Raw genomic sequence first — 20,238 nt, forward strand, 5'->3', positions numbered from 1 at the left:
ATCTCTACTTTGCACATTCTTCCACTGCAAATCAACCATTCCAGTCTTTTACTTGCTATATTGTATTTACTTTGTCACCATGGCCTTTTTTTGCCTTTACCTCCCTTATCTCACCTCACTTGCTCACATTGTATATAGACTTATTTTTCTACTGTATTATTGACTGTATGTTTGTTTTACTCTATGTGTAACTCTGTGTTGTTGTATGTGTCGAACTGCTTTGCTTTATCTTGGCCAGGTCGCAATTGTAAATGAGAACTTGTTCTCAACTTGCCTACCTGGTTAAATAAAGGTGAAATAAATAAATAAAGTTATATTCCTCAATAATCAATGCGTATATATCATTAATGTATAAGTGGATGTAGCAACTGAGGATTCTAGCTTTTAAGCTAAATGTCTATCTCCCACTTTATCATAAATTGTGAATTAGGAAGAAAATAGAAATATGAATATACAATTCAGTGTACTATATTAAGCTTTTATTTTAAAAAACCTCACTATAAAAAGTTTATCAAAATTTTAACATTATTTGCCCATGTAAGCAGCATAATGTACAGCATAATGACAAACACTCTTTACAAACCTAAAGAAAAATGCTAAATGAAAGTAGAAATTGTTTTGACTTCTGTTTTGGAGAAGATCAAAACTGTTCAGTCCTTTTTCAAATAATGTAAATGGCAGAGTCAGATCAGGGTACTGTACAGGCAAGCAAGATGATATGGAAAGTTGGGACACTGACACAACCTCTTTCATCATTCTGCTCTTGTTGATAACCTGTCCAGTTTCATACTTTATGGGAGTCAATACCTTGTGAGTACTGGTTTTTAACAATATATAAAAGGCTGATTGAAATCATTAAACACCAGGATTAAATCAGTTTGGCAGGAATGTCTTCAGGCACTCTTCACAGACCCTTCACTGAGGGGAAGACTGTACTGAGGGGACTACATTCAATCAACGAAGATTGATAGATCCCGTATACTGCTAATAAAAATAAAGTTAGCCCCAATAATATCCAGATCCCACCAACATTACACCCTCTATTGCAATGCCAGTTTCATACTTTTTGGGCTACCTTGACCATCTCCTGTGTCACAGTCAGGGACTTTCCAGTCTAGCTTGCGGCCTTTCTCATAGAGTCCCTTCAGAACTTTGCGGACTTCGTCAATCGCTCCTCCACAACTCAGTTCCAGGTACTTCCTGTACAGAGCAAGGGCAGTCCGTGCGTCCTCAATACTGTCATGTCTCACCTTGGATGTTAAGGTCTGGAGAAGGAAGTAGAAGTTTGCCATTTCACACAATTTGGTTGTTGCATGGATGAATTTGGAAAATGGCAGACTAAGTAGTCATTTCTATATGACCAAAACAGTGGTGAAGGAGTATAAGCTCTTACCCAGAAAGTACCAGGCGAGGAAGCGCAGAGAGATCATCCTCTTACGGAACAGGTAGACGGTGTCAACTACCTGATCCTTCAGCACCTGAACAAGGTATATCAAAATGAGCTCCCACACTCCCTCCATTGAAATTACCCTGTCTACTGTTAATCTAGCTAACCTATAGGGCTGGTTTCCTGGACACATATATAGACTAGTCCCTGGCTAAACAGCCATTTTTCAAAGCAGATTCCCCATTGAGCATGCTTTTAGTCCAGGACTAGGCTTGATCTGTCTCCGGGAAACCGGCCCATAATCTTTACTAAAACTGTGGCCAGGGGTATAGAAACACAGATTAAATTGGTTCCATTTAAAAATCAGGTAAATTAAGTATACAAACTTACCAGCAAATTTATAACCCGGAAGTCCTTCTGTAAACCATGGCCAACAAAGCGCACTCCGGTGTCAATGAGGAAGCGCAGCTTCAGGTATGTTGACTTCAGAGTGGTCAAGTGCTTAGAAGAAATCTTAGCATCCAGGTCCCCTGGTTTGATGCCTGAGTACTGGGTCAGATAGTCCACCACCTGCACCAGCAAAACAGCGAGGAAGAATAAACTTTAAGAACTAAGATTAGTTAAAACTAGGTCGCTTTGTTAGGAAGCTGTCACATCAGATTTTACTGCATAGCAATAATTATCTGGACATCCATCTATCCTGTTAAAGTAGTCATTATTATTGCCAGGGCGAGAGGGGCTGCATTACCTGCTCCTGAGTAGAGATGTAGTCATCGATGAGCGGTACTCCCTCGTTGGGACCCTGACCACGCACGCAGGTGATCCGTGCCATAGACATCTGACTTGGCTTAATGGTGGACTTGGTGCCGTCGCTGCGTAGCTCTGCCTCCTCCTATATATAGACAGTATGCGGTCCATAAGGGGGAATTTACACAGTGGATCTCCAAGCAGAGCTCCTTGATGTATCACAGTTGTTAATTATTATCCTCATTGCTATGTTGCTAGGGTGAAGCTGCCCCTATTATACACCTGTTAAATGGTTAAGGTTAGGATCTGGGCAGGAAAAACTGATCCCGGATCTGTACCTAAAGGAACCTTCTACCCAGATACATTGTTGACCTAGCATACTCTGACTTACAGTGCATTCTGAAAATATTCAGACCCCTTTACATTTTCCACATTGTTACGTTACAACCTTATTCTAAAACGTATTAAATAAATTCCTAATGTATGTACAGACAATACCGCATAATGACAAAGCGAAAACAGGGTTTTATACATTTTTGCAAATATATATATATTTATATATTTTTTACAGAAATACCTTATTTTCATAACTAACCAGACCCTTTGCTACAGTCAATTGATTCGACATGATTTGGAAAGGCAAAAACCTGTCTATATAAGGTCCCACAGTTGACAGTGCATGGCAGAGCAAAAACCAAGCCATGAGGTCAAAGGAATTGTTCGTAGAGCTCCAAGACGTGGTTTGTTTTCGAGGCACAGTTCTGGGGAAGGGTACTAAAAAGATTCTGCAGCATTGAAGGTCCCCAAGAACACAGTGGCCTCAAACTTTCTTAAATGGAAGAAGTCTACAACCACCAAGACTCTTCCTAGAGCTGTCCGCCTGGCCAAACTGAGCAATCGGTGGAGAAGGGCCTTGGTCAGGGAGGTGACCAAGAACCCGATGGTCATTCTGACAGAGCTCTAGAGTTCCTCTGTGGAGATGAGAGAACAACCATCTCTGCAGCCCTCCACCAATCAGGCCTATATGGTAGAGTGTCTAGCTGAAAGCCCCTCCTCAGTAAAAGGCACATGACAGCCCGCTTGGAGTTTGCCAAAAGGCATCTAAAGGACCATGAGAAACAAGATTCTCTGGTCTGATGAAACCAAGATTGAACTCTTTGGCCTGAATGCCAAGCGTCACGTCTGGAGGAAACCTGGCACCATCGCTACACTGAAGCATGATGGTGGCAGCATCATGCTGTAGGGTTTATCAGCGGCAGAGACTGGGAGACTAGTCAGGATCGAGGGAAAGATGAACGGAGCAAAGTACAGAGAGATGCTTGATGAAAACCTGCTCCAGAGCACTTAGGACCTCAGACTGGGTCGAAGGTTCACCTTCCAACAGGACAACGACTCTAAGCACACAGCCAAGACAATGCAGGAGTGGCTCCAGGACAAGTCAATGAATATCCTTGAGCAGGGGTTCTTAAACTTTTTCAGCCTGGGACCCAAATGAGAAATTCTATGTTTTCCTGGGACCCAAGCTTAGGAAAATATGCAACTATACGTAAATATCGGTACATTTCATTGCCCTTATGCCTTAAAAGAATATAGACAAAAACAAATAACAATGAAATACCCATAAATCTAATGTTTATTTTTCCCATTAAAAACACTCTTACATACCTGTCTAGGTTGGAACTGTTGCTGTTAAAATACAATAAATAATTTCATTCTGAACTGGAATAAACATATTGATCACATCACACAGATGTCTAACAGAACACACACATACAGGCTTTTTGCTTGTGCATCCCTAAGTAGCAGTAGATAAAAAATAACCAGGCCTACTGTACATATTACTGTACATCTTACTGTATGAATTATTGTTGATAGAAATTCTAGGTTGGAACTGTTGCTGTTAAAATGCATATTTTTTATTCTGAACTGGAATAAACTGATTGATCACATCACACAGATGTAGACCAGAACACACACACACAGACACACACAGACACACACACACACACACACACACACACACACACACACACACACACACACACACACACACACACACACACACACACACACACACACACACACACACACACACACACACAGTCCTAATGAGAGGTGTGTGGCTGGTTGAAGTTTTCAACAAGCATGTCTATCCTGGGATCAGTTTTTGACAGTGCAACACTGAGGTGATGCTCAGCCTTGAAACGGTTTCTGTACTTGACAACCCTGACTTGCATAGGTATGTGGTGCCAAACTGGATCTGAACATCTACTGCTTTCTCAGTCAGGCAGGAGACCGCTTCCTGCTGCAGATGAGCAACCCAGAACTGTGTTGGTCTCAAAAAGCATCTTGCTTCAATCAGTTTATTCCAGTTCAGAATAAAAATGATTACTTAAACTTATATTATTACCTAAACTTGTTTTCAACAATAATTTCTACAGTAAAATGTACAGTGGCCTGAATTTTCCATCTTCCTCTGTACGGTTTCTTAGTTGGCTAACGTTAATGACAACAATGCCTTGTTAGTTGACTTACTTTTCCACTTTCAAAGTACTGTTTCCTGAAGCATTCTGCCCTGTTCTGAAATAACTCCCTGGGTTTACCGTCATGTTTTGCCTGGATGTTTGGTCAGGACGTGTCGTTTTATTAATTTGTTCGTTTTGAGAGACACATTACTAAGCACTTCCCCACAAAAAACACATTAGGGGCGCTCCTCGTTATTTCTCAAAGTTTGTATAAAAGAGACAAAAAAGTAATCACTGTATATGCTTTTCATGACAATTGAGCTCAGTCAGAACCTGACCGATCTGGAAAGGATCTGCAGAGAAAAATGGGAGAGACTCCCCAACTACAGTTGTGCCAAGCTTGTAGCATCATACCTAAGAAATCTCAAGGCTGTAATCACTGCCAAAGGTGCTTCAACAAAGTACTGAGTAAAGGGTCTGAATACTTATGTACATTTGATATTGCAGTTTTTTATTTTTAATACATTTGCAGAAAATTCTACAAACCTGGTTTTGATTTGTCATTATGGGGTATTGTGTGTAGATTGATGAGGGGGAAAAAACGAGGGATGCACCGATATAATTTTTTTGGCCGATACTGACATCTAATATTTTCCTTGACAAAAAAAACAATAACGATAACCGATATTTACATTTTTTGCAGCCTTTTAAGCATTATAGTACAGTTAAATAGTTAACACACACACATGGACGCAGCGGTCTAAGGCACTGCATCTCAGTGCAAAAGGCATCACCACAGTCCCTGGTTCGAATCCAGGCTGTATCACATCCGGCCGTGACACAATTGGCCCAGCGTCGTCCGGGTTTGGCCGGGGTAGGCCGTCATTGTAAATAAGAATTTGTTCTTAACTGACTTGTCTTGTTAAATAAAAGGTTACACACACCACACAGACCAAAAAGTTATTTTGTTGGTATTTACTTATGTCCCCATTACCAGTAAAACATAATCAAACCCTATTTCTTTCACTTACTTGCTGTGCTGTTTCGTTGTTCATTTGTTCAGTTGTTTCATTCTCAACCAGGATTTCATCATACATGTCAAGCAGTGAAGTTTCAGCTCTGTCTGTCTGTGATGCCTCTTCCTCGGTACGCACTATCACTGTGTCCGTTTCCATCTTGTCCAGCTGTGTATGTAATTTTTCAAGGAAACCCTGTTTCTTGTCTGCAACGAAGTAACAGTCCTTTGACCTAGCATCGAGCATGGTGGCAACACAGTAAAGAGGCTCAGAGAGAATGCCACTGAATCGCTTATTCACAGCCTCAAATTTTAACCCCACGGTTTGTGTTGGCAGTTTTGTTGAGCAGGCGTTTCAATGCCATGACAGAGGGTATCACGTCTGCTGCAGACACAGTTGATTAGCTTATTTCTCCAGTCAGTTGTTCGAATGGCGCTAACTAGTGTGTTCATGTTTCCAAGTTTTAAACATGTTCTCAAATGCCATTCAAATGGCAGCAGTGGTATGAGAACCAGCACATTCATGAGCATGCAATACGGCTTTCCTCAGTACGAAATCCTTATCAACCCACTGTGCTGTCAGACTCAGCATGCTCATGGGGCTGACATCGCTGGTCCAAATGTCAGTCGTGAAGCTAATAGCAGTGACACCCATAACACGTAGCTCATAGATGTACGTTTCAACAATACTGTAACTCCGGTAGGGCAACATCTGAAAAAAAGTGTGTACCGGGGCTCGACCAGTCGGCGAAAGCCAACATCATCCACGACAGAAGATGGTTGATTGTCAAGGGTAATAAATTCCATTATCTTGGAGTTAATGGATTTCACCTTTGAGTTGTCACGCTGAAATTTTCTTACTGTTTCAAATGACTGCTTGACTTGAACTTGTTTAGTTGTTGGAAGTGTGCGCTTAGTATTTTTCTGCTTTTCTTCTGTGTAGCGCTGTATTTTTCGTGGCGTCATTATGTCATCTACTTACATTATATAGGTATGCACGTCAGCTTTGATGTTGGCATTTTTAGCTAATATCGTCCAATTCTGATATGCTCACCAATATATCGTGCGTCCCTAAAAAAACAGATTTAATCTGTTTTAGAATAAGGCTGTAACATAACTAAATGTGGAAAAAGTCAAGGGGCCTGAATACTTTCCGAATGCACTGTATACTCTAAATCTAGCAATCACACCTGCCAGACTGACCTGGTTGAGGGTGACAAACTCAGCGTCCAGTCCCACGAGGTCCCCGGCCTGGGGCATCTCACTGACAATGAGGGGGATGAACGTGGCGTGGCTCTTCCTCTGCTTCCGCGCCAGCGATGCCTCTGTCAGCAGCACACTGGCCTCGATGGGGTTCTTAACTGGGGAAGACAGACAGGCATCAAGTGTCAGGGTGGGCATGTTCTTAAACAGGTAATGAGTGCAGTCATACACAGTACCACAACCATCCCTCATCTTCACAGAGGATGTCAAGGTTATGTTGTGGAGTGGCATGCACTAAAGCAAATATCTACTGCTGAAATTACCTTATTTATTTTATATGATTTAAATGAAATCCTGTATGTCAAATGTATGGCAATCCACGTTCATGTTGACCCTGATCAGATAAATGAAGAAACTGTAACAGACAATGAGTGGATGGCTTACTGCGTAGGTCGTATTTGGAGTGGTAGTTTCTCTTGGCGTAATACAGGATGGCTGGAAGCTTCCAGTTCACATCAAACTGTGCTGCTTCAGCCTGAGACACACACAAAAACAAAATACAAATACATTGTTATATTTGAGGAATTGATAAGAGCTCATTTATTGATAAGATATTCGATGTGTTGATTCAGTGAGTAACCAAAGATTACCTTGTCAATTGGCTCAATCGGGAAGTCATTGAATAGATACCACTGCTGATGTGTTACCCCCTTACACCGCAATATCAACAAAAATAAGTTAGTCAAATACGGTTTCAAATAGAACTTTTAGCCTTTCATTTTCCTTTTTTATTTTAATGAAGATAGATTGTGGCTTTTATCAATGTAATTGTCTGCATAATTTCCATTCCCAATATATATTTTTGAAATATATTTCCTTCTTTATTATTTTCCCCTAACCCCAGTAAACTAATGGACAACAATACTTATGCTTCCACTTCCAGCTTTTACATACTACATACATTTCATGGACAGTATATTTTACATTAGTTAACTATTGTTTGTTTTTAGTCCCAGCCTTCAGCCAAAATTCAACCCCTCACATCTTATCACTGTAGACTATCCAGTTTTGATTTCTAGCTGCCATATATTTTTCCACTGTGTTGTTTCAAAAGTTCTGAACCTTTCTATTCTCATAGTTTCTACAGATTATAAATTAAAGAAACACCTTTGCTAAGAGTATTATTATATTATTGATCGATTGACTATGACTTTTCAAATCACCCAGCAGTGCTAATTGCAGAGTTAACTCCAAGTAAATGTTGCAATTTTTCAGCCATTCCTGAACCTGCGACCTTAAAGCAAGCTAAATATGGGCAGTACCAAAACAAATGATCTTCGCAGCAAAATCTGCAGAGCTGGAATGGTCGTATCCCCCATATATATTTATATATATATATAAAATTGGTCTATATATACAGTGGGGCAAAAAAGTATTTAGTCAGCGACCAATTGTGCAAGTTCTCCCACTTAAAAAGATGAGAGAGGCCTGTAATTTTCATCATAGGTACACTTTAACTATGACAGACAAAATGAGGGAAAAAAATCCAGATAATCACATTGTAGATTTTTTAATTAATTAATTAGCAAATTATGGTGGAAAATAAGTATTTGGTCACCTACAAACAAGCAAGATTTCTGGCTCTCACAGACCTGTAACTTCTTCTTTAAGAGGCTCCTCTGTCCTCCACTTGTTACCTGTATTAATGGCACCTGTTTGAACTTGTTATCAGTATAAAAGACACCTGTCCACAACCTCAAACAGTCACACTCCAAACTCCACTATGGCCAAGACCAAAGAGCTGTCAAAGGACACCAGAAACAAAATTGTAGACCTGAACCAGGCTGGGAAGACTGAATCTGCAATAAGTAAGCAGCTTGGTTTGAAGAAATCAACTGTGGGAGCAATTATTAGGAAATGGAAGACATACAAGACCACTGATAATCTCCCTCGATCTGGGGCTCCTCGCAAACTCTCACCCCATGGGGTCAAAATGATCACAAGAACGGTGAGCAAAAATCACAGAACCACGCGGGGGGACCTAGTGAATGATCTGCAGAGAGCTGGGACCAAAGTAACAAAGCCTACCATCAGTAACACACTACGCCGCCAGGGACGTAGTGTGTATCCTGCAGTGCCAGATGTGTCCCCCTGCTTAAGCCAGTACATGTCCAGGCCCGTCTGACATTTGCTAGAGAGCATTTGGATGATACAGAAGAAGATTGGAAGAATGTCATATGGTCAGATGAACCCAAAATATTACTTTTTGGTAAAAACTCAACTCGTCGTGTTTGGAGGACAAAGAATGCATCCAAAGAACACCATACCTACTGTGAAGCATGGGGGTGGAAACATCATGCTTTGGGGATGTTTTTCTGCAAAGGGACCAGAACGACTGATCCGTGTAAAAGAAAGAATGAATGGGGCCATGTATCGTGAGATTTTGACTGAAAACCTCCTTCCATCAGCAAGGGCATTGAAGATGAAACGTGGCTGGGTCTTTCAGCATGACAATGATCCCAAACACACTGCCCGGGCAACAAAGGAGTGGCTTCGTAAGAAGCATTTCAAGGTCCTGGAGTGGCCTAGCCAGTCTCCAGATCTCAACCCCATAGAAAATCTTTGGAGGGAGTTGAAAGTCCATGTTGACCAGCAACAGCCCCAAAACATCACTGCTCTAGAGGAGATCTGCATGGAGGAATGGGCCAAAATACCAGCAACAGTGTGTGAAAACCTTGTGAAGACTTACAGAAAACGTTTGACCTCTGTCATTACCAACAAAGGGTATATAACAAAGTATTGAGATAAACTTTTGTTATTGACCAAATACTTATTTTCCACCATCATTTGCAAATAAATTCATAAAAAATCCTACAATGTGATTTTCCAGATTTTTTCCCCTCATTTTGTCTGTCATAATCTTTTTAAGTGGGAGAACTTGCACAATTGGTAGCTGACTAAATACTTTTTTGCCCCACTGTATATCTATTGCCACAAGGAATCGCTAGAGTGCGATGAGCCAAATAAAGCCCCCCCCGGCCAAACCCTCCCCTAACCTGGACGACGCTGGACCAATTGTGTGCCACTCGGGAGGCCCCTGATTATACCATTTTTAAACACTTTTTCCAAAAATGATGCTTTTTTTTATCAATTAGTATATTTGAGATTAAACTGAAATTGCAACCAGCTTTCTATAGCTTGTTTTAAAAATAGTGATATTTTGGAGATTATTTCATTTTCAAATCTGAATGAAGGAAAAAAAGCTATTCTTGGACACGGGGTGAGACATCAGATTTAAGTAAAGTTGGATTAAATCGTTTTTTTACTCATCTATCTACACACAATACCCAATCATGAAAAAAACGAGTTTTTAGACATTTTTGCAAATGTATATAATTTTTTGATATCTCTCACTTACATAAGTATTCAGACCCTTAACTCAGTACTTTGTTGAAGCACCTTTTGGCAGCGATTACAGCCTCAAGTCTCCTTGGTTATGACGCTACAAGCTTGGCACATCTGTATTTGAGGAGTTTCTCCCATTCGGGTTATATCCTGCCTGGTTGGCCCTGTCCGGGGGTATCGTCGCACGGGGCCACAGTGTCTCCCGACCCCTCCTGTCTCAGCCTCAAGTATTTATGCTGCAGTAGTTTATGTGTCGGGGGGCTAGGGTCAGTCTGTCTTATCCGGTGTCCTGTGGGAATTGAAGTATGCTCCCTCCAATGCGCTCTCTTTTTCTTTCTTTCTTTCTTTTTCTCTCTCTCTCTCTCTGAGGATCTAAGCCCTAGGACCATGCCTCAGGACAACCTGGCCTGATGACTCCTTGCTGTACCCAGTCCACCTGGCCGTGCTACTGCTGCTCCAGTTTCAACTGTTCTGCCTGCGGCTATGAAACCCTGACCTGTTCACCGGACGTGCTACCTGTCCCAGACCTGCTGTTTTCAACTCTCTAGAGACAGCAGGAGTGGTAGAAATACTCAGAATGATCGGCTATGAAAAGCCAACTGACATTTACTACTGAGGTGCTTACCTGTTGCACCCTCGACAACCATTGTGATTATTATTATTTGACCCTGCTGGTCATCTATGAACATTTGAACATCTTGGCCATGTTCTGTTATAACCTCCACCCGGCACAGCCAGAAGAGGACTGGCCACCCCTCATAGCCTGGTTCCTCTCTATGTTTCTTCCTAGGTTTTGGCCTTTCTAGGGAGTTTTTCCTAGCCACTGTGCTTCTACACCTGCATTGCTTGATTTTGGGGGTTTTAGGCTGTGCTTCTGTACAGCACTTTGTGACATCAGCTGGTGTAAGAAGGGCTTTATAAATAAATTGGATTGATTGATTCTTCTCTGCAGATTCTCTCAAGCTCTGTCAGGTTGGATGGGGAGTGTCACTGCACAGCTATTTTCAGGTCTTTCCAGAGATGTTAGATCGATTTCAAGCCCGGGATTTGGCTGGGCCACCCATAGACTTTTACGGAAACCACTCCTGCGTTGTCTTGGTTATGTTCTTATGGTCGTTGTCCTGTTGGAAGGTGAACCTTCGCCCCAGTCTGCGGTCCTGAGCACTCTGGAGCAGGTTTTCATCAAGGATCTCTATGTACCTTTCTCCGTTAATTTTTCCTTCGATCCTGACTAGTGTCCCAGTCACTGCCTCTGAAAAACATCCCCACAGCATGATGCTGCCAACACCATGCTTCACTGTAGAGATGGTGCCAGATTTCCTCCAGATGTGACACTTGGTATTCAGGCCAAAGAGTTCAATCTTGGTTTCATCAGACCAGAGAATCTTGTTTCTCATGGTCTGAAAGTCTTTAGATGCCTTTTGGCAAACTTCAAGCGGGCTGTCATGTGCCTTTTAATGAGGAGTGGCTTCCGTCTGGCCACTCTACCATATAGGCCTGATTGGTGGAGTACTGCATAGATGGTTGTCCTTCTGGAAGGTTCTCTCATCTCCACAGCTCTGTCAGAGTGACCACCAGGTTCTTGGTCAACTCCTTGACCAAGGCCATTCTCCCCCGATTTCCCAGTTTGGCTGGACAGCCAGCTTTAGGAAGAGTCTTGGTGGTTCCAAACTTCTTCCATTTAAGAATGATGGAGACCACTGTGTTCTTGGGGACCTTCAATGCCACAGAAATGTTTTCATACCCTTCACCAGATCTGTGCTTTGACACAATCCTGTCTTGGTGCTCTACGGGCAATTCCGTCGACCTCATGGCTTGATTGTTGCTTTGTCAACTGTGGGACCTTATATAGACCTTTCCAAATCATGTCCAATCCATTGAATTTACCAAAGCTGTACTCTAATCAAGTTGTAGAAACATCTCAAGGCGATCAATGGAAACAGGATGCAGCTGAGCTCAATTTTGAGTCTCATAGCAAAGGTTCTGAATACCTATGTAAATATGGTATTTCTGTTTTTCTAAAAACCTGTTTTCACTTTGTCATTATGGGGTATTGTGTGTAGATTGATGAGGATTTATTTTTTGAATACATTTTAGAATAAGGCTGTAACATACCAAAATGTGGAAAAAGTCCAGGGGTCTGAATACTTTCCAAATGCACTGTATTCATTATATAAATAGGCCCGTTTTAATTTGTCTGGCTTACCTTTCCAAATGAAGTGGAATATTTTTAGGGAGGGTTAGGGAGGGTTTGGCCGGTAGGTACTGTCTCCTTTCCACAGCGACACAGGCTGCTGTTCTCAACCTCACACCCAAACTGCCTTCCAATCACAGACTCTCCTGAGGAGCCCAGAGCACTGTAACAAATAAAGCATCAAAAGGAGACAAAGCGGGCCTCCAGAGTGGTGCAGTTATCTAAGGCATTACATCGTAGTGCTAGCTGTGCCACTAGAGATCCTGGTTCGAGTCCAGGCTCTGTCGCAGCCAGCCGCGACCGGGAGACCCATGAAGCGGCGCACAATTGGCCCAGCGTCGTCCGGGTTAGGGGAGGGTTTGGCCGGCAGGGATGTTCTTGTTCCATCCCGCATTAGCGACTCCTGTGGCTTGGCCGGGAGCAATGCACGCTGACACAGTTGCCAGGTGTACGTTGTTTCCTCCGACACATTGTGCGGCTGGCTTCCGACTTAAGCGGGCATTGTGTCAAGAAGCAGTGCGGCTTGGCTTGGTTGTGTTTCGGAGGACGCACGGCTCTCGACCTTCGCCTCTCCCGAGTCTGTACGGGAGTTGCAGCGATGTGACAAGACTGTAATATACCAATTGGATATCATGAAATTGGGGAGAAAAAAGGGTAAAAAATACACAAATTAAGAGAAAAATTATGAAGCCAAATCATCACTAAACACACCAGATGCTCTAGTATACACTAAAGAAATATTTAGTTATCCACAAGCTGATTTAATTCCTATCATTAATAGTGTAATAAACGCAAATCATTTTAAAGAATATCTGTTTGTTTTTTGATTGCTTGGGCATAAAAATGTTAAAACAAAAGTTAAAAGGTGCAGTAAAAATGTGTGCAAATGATCAGTGTCACCTGCTGCTGGCTCCTCGGTAGGCCTGTAGCCCCTGCTGCTCCTGGGTCTCCTGGTGGAGCTGGGTGAGGATGAAGCGGTTCCAGCTCTGGATGAGACGGCCCAACCTGGCCTTCCCCGTCTGCTCATCAGAGTCAGCCAGGATCAGACCCAGGGCAGACGCCTCCGGGATAGTTCGGAAAGCTCTGAGGAAATTACTAGCCTGTGAGAGGGGACAGTGGTTGCAATAAGTGAATGGCAATGGGAGTAGGCAGCAGGACGGTTTAATTGTGGTCAGTCAGTTCAGTGCATACATACACATTATTACAGTGCTCTATTACCACTCTATTACAACTCCATCAAACTGTCTTTATTACAACTCTGTTACATAAGCACACTACTACAGTGCTCTATCATGCAAAGAGTATGTTATTTTGTAGGGATAGAAAGATAGGACAGAGTGAGATGTGTCATGGTTATTGGTGACTACCTGACAGGGGTCTCCTCATGACAGGTCTAGCATGTGGAAGAGAAAGACCAGCTCACATGCCAGAGAGAACTCCTTCTGACACAGGTGGTTCTGGACCAGGCAGCGGATTGGCTCCAGGAAATACAACGCCTAACAAATCAGACACACAGGGGGAAAATACTCACTGATATTTGTAAATGGGAACAAATAATGAAATAATATACGAATAAACATGGATAAATCAACCGTATATTTACACTATATAAATGAACGCCACACATTTCCGATTCTCACCTGGATCATGCAGTTACAGTAAGCATTGGGAATGTGAGGTTCCAGGCCAGCAAACAGGGTCCTGTTATAATGTTTGAAGTCAAAGTTTGGAGTATTTAATGGTGACCTGATGGGCACAAAACAATCAAAGATGTAAGCTCTCATCATTGACACAACAAGCTAATCTCAAAACCACAATGAACCACATTGTGCTCATAACACAAATCCATACTGTTGAACCACACATTTCACATTTACAAGTAGATAACAATGTAATAAGTAAGGCACCATGGGCACCATGTAGAGGTGTGGTTCTTCATCTCGACCAATAGGAGACTCAGGAACCCCCTGATTGTAGTTGTCAAAGTCCAGCTCCACCTCCTTGATCTTGTAAGGAACCTGAAATACAGCAAATAGGAGGGGATGTTTATACAAGCCAAGCATAGTTCAGAACCCAACTCTTTCTGAGACACAGAATTTGTGGATGATTGACATACCTGGTTCCAGGGACGGGTGTGAGGATTGGGGGCGTAACCAATGAACCCGACAGTCTTCATCGTATGCAGGATCTCTGGGTCCACTGGGGGTGCTTGTCTGGAGAGAAAAAAGGTGAGAAATATTTGGATACTTACTGTTGGGGCTGGGGGGGAGGAGTTCCCTAAAGGGAACACCCCCTCCCAGTCAGCTGAAAAAAATATTCTTTAGAAATGTTTAACTTTCACACATTAACAAGTCCAATACAGCAAATGAAAAATAAACATCCTGTTAATCTACCCATCGTGTCCGATTTGTTTAATGTTTTACAGAGAAAACAACATATATTTATGTTAGATGACCACCAAATTCAAAAACACAGAGCGATATTTCACAGTCACAAAAGCATAAATATAGATCAAATGAATGACTAACCTTTGATTATCTCCATCAGATGACACTCATCGGACATCATGTTATACATGTATTGTGTGTTTTGTTCGACAATGTGCATATATATATATATATATAAAAAATCTCAGTTTACATTGGCGCGTTACGTGCAGTAATGTTTTGATTCCAAAACATCCGGTGATTTTGCAGAAATACTCACAATAAACATTGATAAAAGATGCAAGTGTTATTCACAGAATGAAAGTTAAATGTATCCTCTATGCAACCGCTGTGTCAGATTTTTTTTTTTTCATGAGCAACTGGCCAACGGTGTTGACATGGAAGACATCAGCCAGGTTGGCTAGCCCAGTGGGTTCACAGAATTGACACTGTCCTGGGGATGGAGGGAAAATAAAGTCAGTCTTATTTTCTGCATTCTCTGATAAATACAGCTAGCAGGCTGCACAACAAACACATTCTCCATTTGATCAATACCTGTCTGTGAGATGATGGCCAGGCGTGACGTGTACGTAGGGATGAAGTGCAAGAAGAGGGAGTCCACGTGCACCTGGAGTGGTGTCACAGTGCGCATCATGCGCAGGTCAAACACCATGAGGAAGCGGTCACACGCTAGTTTGTTCATTCCTCCACTGGAGAACCCACACGCAGCCAAGAGGTTGCCATGGACATCAAAGTCTGACAGGCTACCGGAGAAGGCATCAAACTCATGTTCTAGCTTGAAGGTGCGCAGGTCACACAGCGACACCTGTTTGTGTGGAAGGCAAGAAGGTGAGATATATACTAATGTAAAAAAAAAAAAACTAGTAACATCTTCCAAACACTGAGAAACATGAGTGGCCTTGGACCTCTCTTGTTGTCCTTACCTTCCCAGATATGTTCCCACAGAATAAGAAACGATTGGACTGCCGCATGATAGCTACCCCTGGAGCCTCGACCGTAAACTAGGCATAGGAAGGAAAGATCACAATGTGTACAATTATTTACCTATTGAATCACTTATTTTTGAGAGCCTATAGGCCAAAAATGTATTGCATCCTTAGAGTTAGGCCTATATTTTCACATGCTGGTGTCATGCAATACCTTTGTGTCTGCTGCACAGTATTAAGGTCAAATTCAAGCACATAATTCTGTAGTCCACCCATGAGCATTGCGTTGTTTCCTGTCATAAGCAGACTATGCATGTCAGCTCCCTCCTCCATTCTAAAATACACACATGAATTCATTAAGACAATACCATTATACTGTACAGTATTCAAGATGCACATCCAAACTGATTTGAAACTATAACATGTTTCAACTAAATGTTGATTTTTGCAAGCATCCTTTCGGCACTCACCTTTGAACCTAAGTTAACATGGGTGTATGGTTTGCATAAAACATTTAAAATAAATGTTCCCCAACTAAAAAAAAACATTCAAACTGGACCATTTTATCTCCATCTCTTCATTCAAAGACTCAATCATGGACACCCTTACTGACAGTTGTGGCGGCTTTGCGTGATGTATTGTTGTCTCTACCTTCTTGCCCTTTGTGCTGTTGTCTGTGCACAATAATGTTTGTACCATGTTTTGTGCTTGCTACCAATTTTTTTTAATATATACTTTTTTACCTTTATTTAACTAGGAAAGTCAGTTAAGAAAAAAAATATTTTTGACGTCCTAGGAACAGTGGGTTAACAGTGCCTTGTTCAGGGGCAGAACGACATATTTTTTTTACCTTGTCAGCTCGGGGATTCGATCTTGCAACCTTTCGGTTACTAGTCCAACACTCTAATCACTAGGCTACCGTCCGCCCCGATGTTGTGATGCTGCCATGTGTTGCTACCATGCTGTGTTTTCATGTGTTGCTGCCATGTTATTAGGTCTCTCTTTATGAAGTGTTGTGTCTCTTGTCACGATGTGTGTTTTGTCCTATTTTTTATTTATTTAATTTTATCCCAGCCCCTGTCCCGCAGGAGGCCTTTTGCCTTCTGGTAGGCCATCATTGTAAATAAGAATTTGTTCTTAACTGACTAGCCTAGTTAAATAAAGCTTAAATAAAAAGATAAATAAATCAGTAAGAACCACAATAATGTTAATTATCATTTGAAATCAACTCACAGGTAGTTGAACATGACAAGGCCTCCACGAGTTTGGCACTTGAGATTACTCTTAGAGAGAAACAGAACCCCTGTCTCCATGCTCTGAATCTAACGAATATCATCAGTTGAGTGCGCCTGGAAAGAAGAGTAGCGACCCATTGTGGGACCAAAGAAGGACATTCCATGCCCCTATGGAAAAAGAGAGTGGGGAAACAATTCTGTATGTTAGAAAAATGTTGCTGAATAGCCCATATTGCAAATGTACACAAAAGTGGCAGCTGAAACCAAAGTGTACAAAAACATTTTTGGACGCACTTCATGTTCCAAGTACCAGTTGATGGATTCTGGGTTCTGACTCCTAAAACTTCAAATAGGGTTAATTATCAGGTATCCTATTGAAATATTGAGTGCTATGGTATAGAGAGGGTTTATACAAGAAGTTAATGGTTATCTGTAGGAGGAAGGTATATGGTGGGTGCAATTAAGTTTGGAATGTGCTGAGTGCAGGGAAAATGATCACTTGTGGCAGCACTGATAAGAGGATTGAGCACTTTGGGGCAGAGGTCAGGTCAGATGAAGTGGGGAAGAACAGGTATCACTAAGGTTCTGCTTAGCAACAGAGATGCATTGGCTGTTCAGATGTGTAGGAGACTCAGCATAGGAGAAAGGGTTAAATATCAGTGCTTGTGTGAATATGTATTTTGTCGGTTCAGCTGTTCGATCCTTTGGGAAGAATAAACTTGGTTTAAGCTTTCATAGTGTCCGTCGAGTTCTTACTTTGTTAATTAGAACCTAACACAGTAATACTCTATATTCTGGCATAATATTTTTTATCTTACCCTGTGGTTCCCCATCCAGAGCAGCTCCTCTTGCAGGTCAAAGTGAGTTGCTGTGACAGGAACGCCCACTTCTGCATGTACACTGTGGAGTTCTGAGAACATCCCTTCCATCATGTGCACAGATTCGGGTACGGCCACGGTAAAATCATCTGGATTGAGCTCCACACCTTGCAACAAGACAGGATTGAGCCGTGGGTCCATTGAGGGCTCCATACCTGGCTCTAGACTCCCATGGAGGGCAGGTGCGTATTCACCCATCCCTGGGTCCAGACCGTCAAAGTTCATCATGAGTATAGCTGACCTAAAAAATAAAATGGGTGCATGTTGTTCGAATAGGCTTGCATCTTGGCTTATATACTAACTGTATGAGCCAGTTAGCTATAGGTTATGAATTATCTTTGATAGCATTCTTATAACAACACCAATGGCCTCTTGGTGTTACAGCTAAACTGGCCCTGTCAGCATGCCTGTCGGCATACCTACACTCACTAAGCATAATAGGTAGGTCGTCAGGGATATTGTTGTTGGTCTGCTGGATTCGTGAGCTAGGTAACCATATTGCTAGCACTGGATTGTAATAGTACAGTGTTCATTATATTCAAATGCAATGGAAATAGGCTAGCTAGCTAACTGTATCGGCCCAGCAAGTGCGACTTTCAAGCAACTGTTGGCTAGCTAACTAGCTAGTAACCGTTAGTTGCGAGCTACAGCGCTACAACTTGGATACAACTCCTAAGAATCCCATTCTCAAAATCAATGGAAATTAATAAATCAATCGTTTACCAAATGTATATATGTACACTGTGCCCCAAATAGCTTATCAATCTCAAGTGATAATTGTATTATGGAGACTTCAATGGAGCCATGATTGTTTCATTCATCATAACAACCAAGTACTTCCGGAGCAAATAGTGTAACATTCACGAAACGACAAAGTTCAGAACCAACCCTCAATGTTAAAAACGTTGCAGAATACATATGCCGGTACATTGACGGTAAAATGATAGTTGCCTGGTGTTCATTTTTTAAATTAAAAGTAAATTAATTAACTGTCTTACCTCTTTGCCAGGGCAGTAAGCTTACAAAATTGAATGTTTTATTATCATTTTTGTTGTCAAGCATATGGCTTATGCCTAGGCCAAATCTAGACCTGGTAAAATGTGTATTTTAAATCTGAGTGGGAATCAGAATATATTGTATTGTTATACAGGCCTGATGGCTAGTGTTCGTGTTTTGGGAGTTTAATGTTCAACCAATTTTTAAAAATATTTTTTTGTTTTGATCATGCATATTCACACATTGATTTCACTATCACTCGTATTTCAAATGTCAACACGATTCATCGATACGTATGCTATGATTCTATGATGCTGGTAAACTTGTCTCGCACACCTACAGTGCTGGTCATTTAAAAAAAGCTAGCTAGCTCATGGATGCAAACAATGTTCTTCCCCAAAAACATAGCAAAACGACATAATCAACAGTAGCTATAGTATAGCTAGGTGTCTAAAATAACCCTAATTTATAAGACAGCTCTTATTTGATTAATGTTCGGACCCATCTATGTGAAGCTAGCTACAATAAGGATACGCAACAATAGTGGACTTTGCGGTTAGCCTTCAAAATAAAGGTATATCATTGACAGTGATGCAAATTAATACAAATAGTAGAATTATGCCATAATTGAATAGATCATGCTAAAAGGAGGTTGGAATGTTATATAAAATCAACTAAATACAATAATTTGTAAATTCGACAAAAATCGGGTTGAAATCACACTGGCTGTATTAGTCTTTAGAATTGCATTGGGCGCATACTTATTTCACTGTACAGCCTTACCTGTGGATTGTGGATCAATGACATGGGGTATAGGTCTACTCAGTGACACCCAGAGAACATTACCTTCGTAGCTATCAGGGGTATCAGTCTACTCAGTGACACCCAGAGAACATTACCGTCGTAGCTCTTATTGTGGGACTCTGAAACATCTGTGAATTGAGCCACATTTATTGTCAACCTATGTGTATTGAACACTATTCGATAAGAAAAACAATAGGCCTCCCGGGTGAGACTCTGGGTTCGTGCCCAGGCTCTGTCTTAACCGGACGCAACCGGGAAGTCCATGGGGCGACGCACAATTGGCCTAGCCTCGTCCGGGTTAGGGAGGGTTTGGCCGGTAGGGATATCCTTGTCTCATCGCGCACCAGCAACTCCTGTGGCGGGCTGGGCGCAGTGCACGCTAATCAAGGTTGCCAGGTGCACAGTGTTTCCTCCGACACATTGGTGCGGCTGGCTTTCGGGTTGGATGCACGCTGTGTTAAGAAGCAGTGCTGCTTGGTTGGGTTGAGTATCGGAGGACGCATGACTTTCAACCTTCGTCTCTCCCGAGCCCGTAT

The 20,238-nt window shown here is 41.9% G+C and overlaps 1 pseudogene; it reads right to left on the minus strand.

The window, feature by feature from the left end:
• Window positions 1-457: 457 nt before the first annotated feature.
• LOC109907044 (PAN2-PAN3 deadenylation complex catalytic subunit PAN2-like) lies at window positions 458-18,608 on the minus strand (annotated as a pseudogene).
• Window positions 18,609-20,238: the final 1,630 nt, after the last annotated feature.

The sequence above is a fragment of the Oncorhynchus kisutch genome, linkage group LG17, assembly GCF_002021735.2.
Source record: "Oncorhynchus kisutch isolate 150728-3 linkage group LG17, Okis_V2, whole genome shotgun sequence".
Classification (NCBI taxonomy): domain Eukaryota; kingdom Metazoa; phylum Chordata; class Actinopteri; order Salmoniformes; family Salmonidae; genus Oncorhynchus; species Oncorhynchus kisutch.